The sequence below is a fragment of the Zingiber officinale genome, chromosome 11B (assembly GCF_018446385.1).
Source record: "Zingiber officinale cultivar Zhangliang chromosome 11B, Zo_v1.1, whole genome shotgun sequence".
Lineage (NCBI taxonomy): Eukaryota > Viridiplantae > Streptophyta > Magnoliopsida > Zingiberales > Zingiberaceae > Zingiber > Zingiber officinale.
Window position 1 is genome coordinate 28,845,128 of NC_056007.1, and position 13,100 is coordinate 28,858,227.

A 13,100-nucleotide genomic window follows, 5' to 3' on the forward strand; every position below is an offset into this window, starting at 1 on the left:
GTCAGGTTGAATAGGATCTGAGATATCTGTCAGCAAATTTACCGAGTCGGATATATATCTCGTCAGCTCATGGAATACATCGTGAACACCTGTCAGGGACGGCGGTAGTGCCAGACGATAAACTACTGCTCCAATCCTTTCCAAGATCTGGAAAGGTCCAATGTATCGCGGAGCTAGCTTGCCCCTTAGGCCAAATCTCTTCACCCCTTTCGTGGGTGAGACACACAGAAAAACACGGTCGCCAGTAGAGAACCCCAGGGGTCTCCGTCTCCGATCAGCATAACTCTTCTGGCGGTCCTGCGCCTCTGACATCCTCCATCTAATAGTACGGACCAACTCTGACTCTTGCTAAGCTCTATGAGGCCCTAACAGCTGGGCCTCCCCAACCTCCTCCCAGAGGGTGGGTGTCCGACAAGGCCTACTATACAACGCTTCAAACGGTACCATCTGGATAGCCGAATGAAAGCTGTTGTTGTAGGCGAACTCCACCAATGGAAAATGGTCCTCCCAACTACCTCCGAAATCCAATACACAAGATCTCAGCAAGTCCTCTAGAGTCTGAATGGTCCACTCTGACTATCCATCAGTCTGCAGATGGAAAGTTGTACTGAAATGGAGCTGAGTGGCCAAGGCCTGCTGCAAACTCTGCCAGAATCGGGACGTGAACCGAGGGTCTCTATCCGATATAATACTCAACGGTACACCATGCAATCTGATGATCTCTCGACAGTACATCTCTACCAATCGATCCAGAGAATCGGACTTCCGGATCACTAAGAAGTGTGCGGATTTGGTTAATTGATCAATGACTACCCAAATCGCATCATGGCTTCGTCATGTCCTAGGCAATCCCACCACAAAATCCATAGTGATGTGATCCCATATCCACTCTGGAGTCAAAATCTTCTGAAGTAATCCGGCAGGTCTCTGGTGCTCAGCCTTCACCTGCTGACAGACTAGACATCTAGCTACAAATTCTGCGATGTCTTTCTTCATGTCGTTCCACCAATAAGAACGCCTCAAATCTCGATACATGCGGCTCCTGCCTGGGTGGATCGCAAATCGAGAGTGATGAGCCTCTTGAAGCAACTCCTGCAAGACCGGATGAGACTGAGGTACGCATAATCTGCCTCGGAAATATGTAATACCCTGCTCATCTCGTGTGAACTCGGTCTGCTGCCCGGAAGCTATCTGGCTGCCAATAGACTGTATGTGCTGATCACCGACCTGGGCCTCTCGAATCCTTGTCCTGATCGACGACTGAGCAACCATGGTAACCAACATACCCTGCTCTGTCCGTCCCTGCGCCTGAAGGCCCAACTCGGAGAAACCTTGAATCAAGTCCGTAACTGAAGCTCGGTGGCAAGCCAAAGTCCCTCTGGAATTCCTGCTGAGTGCATCGACAACAACATTAGCTCTCCCTGGGAGGTAGCTAATGGTACAATCGTAATCCTTCAGGAACTCCACTCATCTCCTCAGTGGGAGATTTAGTTCCTTCTGAGTGAACAAATATTTGAGACTCTTATGGTCAGTGAGAATCTCAAAGGTAATACCGTATAGGTGATGCCATCAAATCTTTAAAGCAAATATAATGGCGGCCAACTCCAGATCATGAACTGGGTAGTTCTTCTCATGCTCCTTCAACTGACGAGAAGCATAGGAGACTACTCTGTCGTGCTTCATCAGAACAGTGCCCAAACCCTGAAGAGATGCATCAATGTAAAGTATGAATCCATCCTCTCCAGTGGGTAAAACCAAAATTGGAGCAGACACTAATCTCCGCTTCAGCTCCTGGAAGCTGGTCTCGCAGGCCTCGGACCACGTGAACTTCACGCCTTTCCTTGTCAAGCGTGTCAGTGGCATAGCTATGCGGGAGAAACCCTTGACAAAACATCTGAAATATCCTGCCAGTCCCAAGAAACTGTGGAATCTACTGTACAAATTTCAGCTGCTCCCAACTGGTGATAGCCTTGATCTTCTGAGATCCACGGAAATACCTTGGCTAGAAACTACGTGACCCAAAAAACCGACTGAAGATAGCCAAAAGGCACACTTACTGAACTTCGCGTATAGACGATGTCGTCGAAGAGTCTCTAAGACTATGCGAAGTGGATGTGCATGCTCCTCCTCAGAATGTGAGTAGATCAAAATGTTGTCGATGAAGACAACAACAAACTGATCTAGATACTCCAGAAAGATGAGGTTCATCAAATCTATAAACACCGCTAGAGCATTGGTAAGCCCAAAGGCATGATATGCTGACAGTCAATCCATGCCAAGAATAATATAAAACTCGACTATTTCCAGTACTCAAAGATCTACCGTAACTATCATGTTGCCAAAGTCTAACGGGTAACCTCTGACCTCCTAGGTGACGTCCAATGTATCACCGGATGGTAGGGAGACGGTCAGTCGCTGCATTCTAAGAGTAGGTAGTCTACCTATGTCCCTTATAACGGCATGGGAAATAAATGAATGAGAGCTACCAATATTTATCAGCATATCAGCGGATAATCCATAAAGTAAAACCATATCGCGAAAAATGGATCCGTCAGCCCGCTGTGCATCCTCTCTGGTAACTGCATGAATACGTTCAGTCTCTGGCAGTGGTGGAGGTGGTAGTGTCGCCAAAGGCTACTGCGCCTGAGTCTGAGCCTGCCACTGTGACGATGCCGAGTACTGAGCCATAAATGGATATGTAGGCTACGAATGATACTAGACCGGCGGCTGGGGTTATGACTGGTACTGGACCAGTGGCTGTGACTGTGGCTGATACTAGACTAGAGGCTATAATTGGAACTGTACCAGTGGCTGGGGCTGCAGCTGATACTGAGGTCCCACATCAGAACCCTGTGGTACCATAAGGGCATTGGAGTGCTCCTGTCCATGTATGTCATATGCAGCTGCTGCCGGGGGAGCTGTCCTTGGCTGTCTATGCGAAGATTGGGCTCTCCGCCCTCCTCGATAAATCCCTGTCTGACTGGGCTATCCTCCATGACCAGACACTCTAGAAGCCATATGCCGAGCAATCAGCGAACAATCTCAGCTCAGGTGCCCGGGCAGTTTGCAATAATAGCAAACTGACTATCCCAAGGAGCAGGCTGTGGTGAGGTGGTCTCTGGACACACATCTGGTGCAGTGAGTGGTCGCAATCGACCAGGTCAAGGTACTTCTGGGGCTCCTTGGCTCTGATACCAAAAATATTGTCACGCCCCAGGTAGTCTTTGCCAGAAGAAATTTCAGCAACATCTCCCCTATACGGGGGACAATATGAAACATCCTACAATGCCCTCAAGGCTACATATACCTCGGCCAACACGGCTGGAACAATAACAATATATATTAAGCAAGCACCCACGCAGTTTAATAGTAAAAACCAAAAATAAGCAATGATAAGGAAAACATCTCAAACATCCTACTCAACTACACCCATAAAACTCAAATCTTATATCCTACTCAACTACACCCATAAAACTTAAATCACCAGCATACATCCAAACAAAAACCAATCGAGAATAAGGGATAATACAAGATCCAAGTGCCAAAAGGTACAAGTCTGGAAACGTAGACGATAACATAATAAGAAAACCAAAGAGAAAATCCAAAACGGAAATCCCCACAACCTAGAGAGGGAAACTAGCGGCTGGAACTCCTCTGGATAGCCTCAACCTGAAATGGTAATAACGGGGGGTGAGTCCAACATCCAGCAAATACCTAGTTGACATGCATAGTAAATAATAATCAGCAGTAATAAATATGTGTACAGTCTCCAGAAGTAATGAAACAATGCAAAACTGAAATTAAGGGGAGAAGTTGTACTCACCAGAACCACCTATCAGGATAACAAGGTCGTCAGACTGAAAATACATGTCCCTGTATGCATGTCAATCATATGCATCCATCCAATAAGGAACAAACAAAGTGGAGCAAACACAAGCAATAAATGCAAATATGCATATGATGCCAATGACATGTCCTGGTCACCCTTGACGCTAGTCAGCTATCTCACACATGATGGTGAGACCGAGTGGGTAGGGCTATGGCAACCGTGTACTCTGCCGTCACTGCTCCTGATGAGTGACCGAGTGGACGGGATGCTGTCGGAGTACACCTATCCTCCTACCCCAAATCATAAATGGGGGAGCGCAATGCTCTCATCTCCCTGAGACAATCCAAAGGAGGGATCCCTGCCGGTTACAATGCTGCGTCACACTACCCATGAGCGGACCAACGGAGTCAAACAGAGCATACTGCAGCAACACACCCTGTGTGAATAAAAACCACTAATCCATGAGTGGTTGTGTGTGTAGATCCATGTAACTGGCGATGTGCTCAACAATAATAGAGCCGACTATCGCACAACATGCAATCATACGAGATGGTGCATGACACTAAGCATACAAATCCTGACTATATCTTCCTCCATAAAACATGTACCAAAAATAAATGCATCAAATAAACAGATCTAGGTACACAGGTCAGATATGGTAAATGACTAGTCCGGTATATCATATGGCATGGCATGTCACTACCTCTATAACATAAATAATATATAGGGGCATGAATGCTAAACAAGTAACAAACAAAACATGCTCGGAAATAAATAGTGACATACGGATGCAGATATAAACATAATTATTACTATTTATTAAAATCTACTAAGCATATCAACATGACATTATCTAAAAGATAAGTCAAGGTACCCGCCTTAAATAGAAGGTCCAATCTAGTCAAATCCGACGTCGAGATACTCGTCTCGAATCAGAGCCCTGCGTCACCAATATATACATTTTTATTTAATTAAAATTCAATGAATAGCTAAATAAAATCCCTACGACTAATTTAGGGTAAAATCCTTATCACATCACCATCATCCTACCTAAATTAAATCCAATGGTTAATTAGGATTAGTTACCCTAATCCTAAACAACCCATTAGATTAGAAACCCAAACCTAAATCCACTACACATAAACAACTCATTATAACCTTTAATTTAAAACATGATATACCACATGTTCTAATCTAAATACAATTAACCAATAAGATCCAATTCATTCCTAATTCAACACATATACCTAGGTTAACAATATTTACTAACCTATCTATCAATCATCGACCACAAGATCAAAAACCCTATACCTTACCTCAATCTCAGCTGCTGTTGATGCTGGAACCAGGTGGTTATTGCTGGTTGGAGTGCTGCCGGAAACAAGAAAAGAACCCACTGAACAGAACCTTACCTCACTGCCCTGATCAAGTTGTTGTCCACTACCTGGATCAAGAAGAAGAGATTAGAATTCAACAAAACAATCTATCACCAACTAATTTCCAGCAACAACTATGCACCTTACCTCTTCTTCTCCAATCCCGTGACCTCAATGCACAGCAAAGAAGATAAGGTGCAAGATCTAATTAGAAGAAAAAGGAATGGAGTGATCCGACACTTCCCTTAATCCAAGCAAGTAAGATTAACATAGAACAAAGCCCTAATCTAGTGAAATCCGTGAATCAACAAGGATCCGACAATGAATCAAGAGGGAAGAAGGGTTTCGATTGCTTACCCTCGAAGCCCTAAGGCATCTTCACACCGCCGTTGACTGTGGCATGATCGAGGGTCGGCGTCGGCTATGGCGCAAGCTCGACTAAGGGGAAGAGGAAAGGGGGGGGGGGGTGTGGCGGTGGAGAGGCTAGGGCTAACTCGTGAGGAAGACGAAAGGGGAAGACTTGAAGCTTCCCTCTGCCACTGCTTTTGTACCGGAGGAGAAGAAACGGAAGGGACATGAGCGGCGACGGCATCGAGAGAAACGACGTCGGGTTAGAAGGAGGTTTGGGCAAGGGGAGGAAATAAAAAAAAAAAGAAGAAAAGAAAATTAAAAAGAAATATTTTAAAAAATCAAACATTTCCTCGTTATATTGGGATAGCCTAAACAGTATTTCCCGTGACCTATATTTATCCCCGTAACCTAAGTCATACGGGCTCCGAAAAATTCCCATAAAATTTCTAGAAATTCTGGAAAATTCCCTTATGGTTATTCGTCCTTTTTCGGTATTTTACATTCTCCCCCACTAATAAAAATTTAGTCCCTAAATTTTTGTTATTACCATCAGCAAGTACTAACAATAAATAGATAGTATAAATGCTGAACGGAAATTAACTCATATATCTCAAGTGAAAAAGATGGGGGTATCGAGCTCGAATTGTATCCTCGAGCTCCCATGTTGCCTCCTCGTCAGAATGATGCTGCCATTCGACTTTAACTAGCTAGATAGTCTTGTTCGGTAGCTGACGCTCTTTCTGGTCCAGAATCTGTACCGGAACCTCCTCGTAGGTAACGTCAGGCTAAATAGGAATTGAGATATCTGTCAGCACATTTGTCGGGTCGGATATATATCTCGCCAGCATAGACACATGGAATACATCGTGAACACCTGTCAGGGACGGTGGTAGTGCCAGACGATAAGCTACCGCTCTAATCCTTTCCAAGATCTGGAAAGGTCCAATGTATCGCGGAGCTAGCTTACCCCTGAGACCAAATCTCTTCACCCCTTTCGTGGGTGAGACACGTAGAAAAACATGGTCGCTAGTAGAGAACCCCAGTGGTCTCCGTCTCTGAACAGCATAACTCTTCCGGCGGTCCTATGCCTCTGACATCCTCCATCTGATAGTACGGACCAACTCTAACTCCTGCTGAGCTCTATGAGGCCCAAACAGCTGGGCCTCCCCGACCTCCTCCCAAAGGTGGGTGTCCGACAAGGTCTACCATACAACGCTTCCAACGGTATCATCTGCATAGCCGAATGAAAGCTATTGTTGTAGGCGAACTCTACCAATGGCAAATAGTCCTCCCAACTATCTCTGAAATCCAATACACAAGATCTCAGCAAGTCCTCTAGAGTATGAATGGTCTGCTCTGACTATCCATCAATCTGCGGATGGAAAGCTGTACTAAAATGGAGCTGAGTGCCCAAGGCCTGCTGCAGACTCTGCCAGAATCGGGACGTGAACCGAGGGTCTCTATCCGATATAATACTCAACGGTACACCATGCAATCTGATGATCTCTCGTCAGTACAGCTCTACCAATCGATCCAGAGAATCGGTCTTCCGGATCGCTAAGAAGTGCATGGATTTGGTTAATTGATCAACGATTACCCATATCGCATCATGGTCTCGTCGTGTCCTAGGCAATCCCACCACAAAATCCATAGTGATGTGATCCCATTTCCACTCTGGAATTAGAATCTTCTGAAGTAATTCAGCAGGTCTCTGGTGCTCAGCCTTCACCTGTTGACATGCTAGACATCTAACTACAAATTCCGCAATGTCTTTCTTCATGTCGTTCCACCAATAAGAACGCCTCAAATCTCGATACATGCAAATCCTGCCTGGGTGGATCGCAAATCGAGAGTGATGAGCCTATTGAAGTAACTCCTGCAAGACCGGATGAGACTAAGGTACGCATAATCTGCCTTGGAAATATATAATACCCTCCTCATCTCGTGTGAACTCGGTCTACTGCCTGGAAGCTATCTGGATGCCAATGGACTGTAAGTGCTTATCACCGACCTGGACCTCTCGAATCCTTGTCCTGTTCGACGACTGAGCAACCATGGTAACCAACATACCCTGCTCTGTCCAACCCTGCTCCTGAAGGCTCAACTCAGAGAAACCTTGAATCAAGTCCGTGACTGAAGCTCGGTGGCAAGAAAAAATCCCTCTGGACTTCCTGCTGAGTGCATCAGCAACCACATTAGCTCTCCCTGGGAGGTAGCTAATGGAACAATCGTAATCCAGCTAATGGAACAATTGTAATCCAATAGGAACTCCACTCATCTCCTCAGTCAGAGATTTAGTTCCTTCTAAGTGAAGAGATATTTGAGACTCTTATGGTTAGTGAGAATCTCAAAGGTAATATCGTACAGGTAATCTCGCCAAATCTTTAAAGCAAATATAATGGCGGCCAACTCCAGATCATGAACTGGGTAGTTCTTCTCATGCTCCTTCAATTGACGAGAAGCATAGGAGACTACTCTACCGTGCTACATCAGAACAGCACTCAAACCCTGAGGAGATGCGTTAGTGTAAAGTATGAATCCATCCTCTCCAGTGGGTAAAATCAAAACTGGAGCAGACACTAATCTCCGCTTCAGCTTCTGGAAGCTGGTCTTATAGGCCTCGGACCATGTAAACATCACACCTTTCCTTGTCAAATGTGTCAATGGCATAGCTATGCGGGAGAAACCCTTGACAAAACATCTGTAATATCGTGCCAGTCCTAAGAAACTGCGAAATCTCCTGTACAAATTTCGACTGCTCCCAACTGGTGACAGCCTTGATCTTCTGAGATCTATGAAAATACCTCGGCTAGAAACTACGTGACCCAGAAAACCAACTGAAGATAGCCAAAAGGCACACTTGCTGAACTTCACGTATAGACGATGTCAATAAAGAGTCTCCAAGACTATGCGAAGAGGTTGTACATGTTGTTAGTTAGAGCCCTAGAGCCAATCATTTGATGATTGTATTATGGACTTGTTGTATCATATTCTTATATATATAAAGGTATTTATTTTTGGTTATTATACTTACTTGTATTGGTGCCAAATAAACTAAGTATAATAGCATCCTTGAGTAGAAGGTTCTTACCTATATCAATCGATTGGTTGAATTGATAGTAAGATGATATAGGGAACACTACTCTTAATTATTCCTAGTCGAGTATTAACATTCAGGGACAATGTTAATGCAATAAGACTAGTATGTAGGTCAACTCGATGACTTGATCTCACAAGTCATGGATATAGAGATATCAAGTTGACACATGGGTAGATAACTCTTATTGTGAAAAGAGCTATTACTCTATAATTGATAATTGATGGGTAGAGCCAAAGAGTGTGAACTATACAAGTTCACAATACCATTTGATTAAATGAAAGAAGAAGCTCCGGTGTATAGAGAGGACCTCGCCGTTTAAGAAATAACCATAGAAACGAAGGAACCCACTTTTTTTTAGTATCATTAGAATTTATTATTTTCAGGTGAAATGCCTGAAAGGAATAAAAAATGGTGGTAAGGAAGGTTATAGTAGCAAAAGCCATTCGAATTCATATTTTATATATCGGAATAATCCGTTTTGTTATTCATCGACCAAGGGGGATAAAAGGATGGCTGAAAGAATAGAAATCAATTAGTTATTCATTAAGGTTTAATTTGATTCAATGACAAGAGTTAGACGGAGATATATAGCTCGTAGACGTCGAACAAAAATTCATTTTTTTGCGTCAACCTTTAGAGGGGCTCATTCGAGACTTATTCGAACGATTACTCAACAAAAAATTAGAGCTTTGGCTTCCTCTCATCGAGATAGAGGTAGGCAAAAGAGGGATTTTCGTCGTTTGTGGATCACTCGGATAAATGCAATAACTCGTGAAAAGTCAGTATTGTATAGTTATAGTATATTAATACATAATCTGTACAAGAAGCAATTGCTTCTTAATCGTAAAATACCTGCACAAATAGCTATATCAAATAAGAATTGTCTTTACATGATTTCCAACAAGATAAGATCATCAAATCAAATTCAAATAAAGTAGATTATAAAGTCATGTACAGTAAAGGAATGATTGAAACGAAACAGAATTCCCCGGAGTGACTTCTCCGGGAAGATAGAATAAAAATCACTTAAAAAATAAAAAAATAAGTAATAGGAATGAACGAACATGTTTAAAAAAAATGGGAATTTTTTTTCTTTTAACACTTGGAACCCACTCTTCTAGATTCTAGGCCTTTTCGAACAAAAAACACATCTGAGCTTGAGTTACAATTGGAGTTTGGAGTCAATTGAGGAGTATGTCTATTTTTTTTTTCTAGGACGAGTAATTCGAGTTCGGGGGATCGACTCCGATTTTTTATTCTTAAATAGTCTCTCATTATTAAGAAAGGGTAACAAAGATAAAATACGGGCTTGCTTTATAGCAATAGTAATTAATCGTTGTTGTTTCAAAGTCAATCTATTCACCCGTCTAGATAAAATTTTCCCTTGTTCACTAATAAATCGACTAATTAAACTCATGTTTCTATAATCGATTCGATCCCCCGATCTAATTGGGGGCAAACGCCTACGAAAAGATCGTTTGGATTTGCGAAAAGATTGCTTGGATTTACGAAAAGATTGTTTGGATTTATCCATGGTTTATTCCTTATCTCTAAAATTCTATTTCTTTATTTTATTTACTTCAGATCCTACCAAAATAGGCTTTGATTTGTATGCATAATGTATACACATTATTCATATTCTATTATTCATATTCTATATTAAAAATTAAAATTAAATATATGTTAAGCTCTTTTTCTTCTTTGACTTGAAAAGAACACATGTGTTCCGTTCAATCTATTTCTTGATTTCCCCATGAATCGTATGCTTGTGACAATAGCGACAAAATTTTCTCAATTCTAATCGACCAGGCGTATTGTGTCGATTCTTTTGAGTAATATATCTAGAAATACTCGGCGATTCCTTATTGACATCATTTCGGGCACAACCGGTACATTCTAAAATAACTATAACTCTTACATCCTTACCCTTAGCCATAAACCCCCTTTGAATTTTGTATCGGCTTAACTCTTACATTTTCGATCCGAGCTGAAGAAGAAAACAAAAATAAATTAAATAGAAGTTACTAACTAGAAATAGAATTTTCTAAAAATTTCGTTGCAATTATCATTAAATTCTTATTTATTCAAATTTAAAAATTAATATTAATGTAATTGTAATTAAGTAAAAATTTTCATTTTATATTTTATAGAGTAATAAAATAATAATTTTATTTTATGAAGTAATAATTAAGTAATACAATTTCTTTCTAACTATCAATTGTTCCTATCCTAAATCCACTAAATTATTATTCTTATTTAATTTAAGTATCTTCTTTCTCGCGGAACCCTCCCTAGACTGGATCCACATTTAAATTTTAGGTCTCCAAAATTCGATCTATCACATTTTTGTTGAGGTTCCATACACTTTTTTCTTTTCTCCTTATCCTAAAGCTAAGGAACTGAAATGAAAGAACTGAAAAAGGAGGGAGGAAATTCGAAATTTGAGTCATGTAAAATTGTATCTCTAATTTTATTTATTTCTTCACATAATCAATAACTAGAATCAAAAAAATGGGAATGACAAGGCATCCGGGAATAAACGATTAATCTCTATCAATAGGCCTGCTAAAGACCCAAACCATAGAGTACTTAGCACAGGTGCTACGGAGAGATATGTTTTTATATCTCGCATTGAAAATCCTCCTTTCCTATGGATTGTAATACATATGTGTATATGGTCAGATGTTGTAGTTCAAGATCATTTGTATTTATTTTACACAGAATTCCGAACTAAATGCTAAAATAGATATGTACAATTAATCAATAGATGAGATTTTCATTTAATCCCCTGTTCCTGAACATTACTGATAAAACTTTTTTATACGTTAGGTTTCAGATGTATATAATTCTTATATTTATGATATGTATAAGATTTTCTTATATGAAACCAAAAGGAAGAGAAGAAATGATAAGAAAATTGTATATAGATGGAGGAAAAAATGAAGATATGGAAAACAAGACAGGTATTTTGTAGAATGAGACTGCCCGACAATTGAAAAAAAGGGATGTAGCGCAGCTTGGTAGCGCGTTTGTTTTGGGTACAAAATGTCACGGGTTCAAATCCTGTCATCCCTACCTATTACTTCTTCTATGGACAGTAACGAGGATTAATTGAGAACGATTCAAATTGTACATAATTTTCCGTTTTTTATACTATATGTATGCAAGATGCATTGGGGTAGATTTCTTTACAGTATAGTTGTATCCCCTGTCATAAACATAAGAAAGCGCTCTTAGTTCAGTTCGGTAGAACGCGGGTCTCCAAAACCCGATGTCGTGGGTTCAAATCCTACAGAGCGTGAGTCAGTTTATTTGATGTCGAATCACAATAAAATATTTGAACAAAAAAAAAAAAAAAAAAGTTTAATTGCAACTTGCATTGGACCTCCTGCGGGAAGGAGGTCAATAAAAAATAAATAAATATTACTCAATCAAAGATCTAACTGATCACCGCGTCTGTATTGTAAATATGCGGTTACGAATAATCCTGCTAAAGTAATAGGAATTAGACCTAAGACGATTCCAAATAGAAAAACTTCAATCATTTCGGTTTGTTTAAGGGGATAAAAAATAGGTAAGATACATTTAAAAATATTAATCTGAATTATCCATGAATCTCAATGACCAAGAATTGACAATTGGTGTGTAAAAGAACCATAGAATACCAAGAATCTCAGAGAAATATTCGTTTTTATCAATTTTTTCATTCAATTTATTTCAAATAAGTCGTATCTTGTTTAAACCAATGAATAGAGCTGGGGTTATAGTTAAAGCAGCCAGTAGAAAACCGAAATAACTAGTTATAGTAAGCATGAAAGAGCTAAATTAGATATGTTCCTTTGCTACATATGCTGATAAAGCACTTACCTAAATTAAAATTTTTAGAAAATATGACGGTAAGAAAAAATCAATTGACAGAATCAGTTTAGTTCCAATTGAAAATTAAATTTTGATCATTTCCCTTCTTTTTCAAGAGGATATAATCCGTTTTGGAACGAATGCCTGATACTAATTACCTTTTTATTTTTTTCATTGGACTCAGTCCAGTAATAGGTTGCTTAATTGCCCATAACATAATATTTCGAAGGAAAAGAAGAAAAAGGTGCCCCACAATCTATCGAAAAATAGAACTTTTACTTTATTTTTCTATTTTAATTCTTTTTTCTTCAGGTCCAACCCGATTCAAAGACGAACAACTTTCATTATCCTTTTAGATTCTATATTCCGTCTTTCCATATCGGAGAGTTCTATACTTCTAACTTCGGTCAAGAAAGACCTTTATTTTGGATCTAACAGTTGCATTATGAATATAGATTGTTATCGCCGGGTTTTCTTTCTTTCATTTCTTTCTTTCATTAAGTATTATATACTATTTTATATTACATTACATAATGTATTCTATATTACATAGAATTATTACATTATATATATATTATTACTATTA

The 13,100-nt window shown here is 40.2% G+C and overlaps 2 non-coding genes across 2 annotated transcripts; both read left to right on the top strand.

Annotated features, from left to right (window-relative positions):
• The first annotated feature begins 11,657 nt into the window (after nt 1–11,657).
• TRNAP-UGG lies at nt 11,658–11,731 on the top strand. Its single transcript has one exon. It is a non-coding gene; the product is annotated as a tRNA-Pro (tRNA).
• Nucleotides 11,732–11,883: 152 nt separating this feature from the next.
• TRNAW-CCA lies at nt 11,884–11,957 on the top strand. The gene has a single exon. It is a non-coding gene; the product is annotated as a tRNA-Trp (tRNA).
• The last annotated feature ends 1,143 nt before the right edge of the window (nt 11,958–13,100 follow it).